Below are 1,159 nucleotides of genomic sequence, written 5' to 3'. Positions count from 1 at the left end.
AGCTCATGTTTTTGAAGTTTAAACTTTAAAAGTAATTTAGACATTTTATCTTGCGACTTCCAATTTTATCATGTTCTAATCTTCTTTGGGTAATAATTTGCACTTTTGGACAATTTTATATTATCTTTTAATAGATTTATATTTATTTTTGGACAAATGTATAGACACCACAATGTATATGGGAGGTCCTTTGCTTATGAAAATGCATGCATCCACTATATGTAGATGCTTTTTTAATGTAAAATTGTAAGTGGATCTGCATGATAGTGGTTATTGGTTAAACATTTTTAGGTAGAAGGAAATACGGTGCATATAATGAAGGCATTGGTTAGTCACCTCGGAGCAACACAAAGTCTAATTGAAGATGATTCACTTCAACTTTTATTTCAAATGGTTGCAAAAAGGGAAAATATTGGTACACTTCCTTTGCACATAGTTCAACTTCACCGACATGCTGTGCAGGTTAGATTTAGCCATAATTTATGCCAATTCTAGGAATAATATGGGGGTTTCCTTTGAAATTTTGAGCTCTCTTAATTATAATATTTTAACTACCATTTCAGTTGTAATGTAGATACTTGGTCTCCTTTTGGTCAATGATAATGGAAGCATAGCCAAGTACATTCACACTCGTCATTTGGTGTATTTTTTGATGACTAATTAGGCTTATTAATTCAATGTATTGAGCAATCAAATAATCATTTAGTGGATGAATGGCCTTGAGCTTATTATGGTTTTATAACTTGTTAAATATTTGATTTCTATGGATTTTAATTTTCTAAGCTAAAGTGCATGTTGATCTTTGTTACTATTAGAGTTATTTCTTTATCTAGGGGCAAAGATAAAATGATTTTTTATTATTTCAAGTTTCAAAATTATTTTTATCAATTGTTTGTTTCCTAGCTAGATTTTTCTTTGTTGGTTCTTGGTCATTGCTATCTCAAAACCATTCCATTAATTCTCAAAATACATCTAATCAAATGGCTAATGTAGATATTTAACGAAGAGGAAGGTCTCTATATTGTTGCAAATATTATGAATTTGAGGTATACTTTGATTGTTATTCAGGCATTTGATGCTGAAGTTGGCTCATTCATAATATTTCTCCATCAGAACTATTCCACTTTTTGCTATGTCATATTTAGATTCATAAAGATGG

At 30.0% G+C, this 1,159-nt stretch overlaps 1 long non-coding RNA gene across 1 annotated transcript; it reads left to right on the top strand.

The window, feature by feature from the left end:
- Positions 1 to 303: 303 nt before the first annotated feature.
- Positions 304 to 742, top strand: LOC149568674 (uncharacterized). Its single transcript, XR_016361696.1, has 2 exons — positions 304 to 462; positions 575 to 742. It is a non-coding gene; the product is annotated as an uncharacterized LOC149568674 (long non-coding RNA).
- The last annotated feature ends 417 nt before the right edge of the window (positions 743 to 1,159 follow it).

The sequence above is a fragment of the Cupressus sempervirens genome, chromosome 3 (assembly GCF_028749045.1).
Source record: "Cupressus sempervirens isolate cs-2001-9-10 chromosome 3, ASM2874904v1, whole genome shotgun sequence".
NCBI lineage: Eukaryota > Viridiplantae > Streptophyta > Pinopsida > Cupressales > Cupressaceae > Cupressus > Cupressus sempervirens.
Note: the sequence above shows the minus strand (reverse complement) of the source record. Positions and strands in the feature narration are given on the sequence as shown.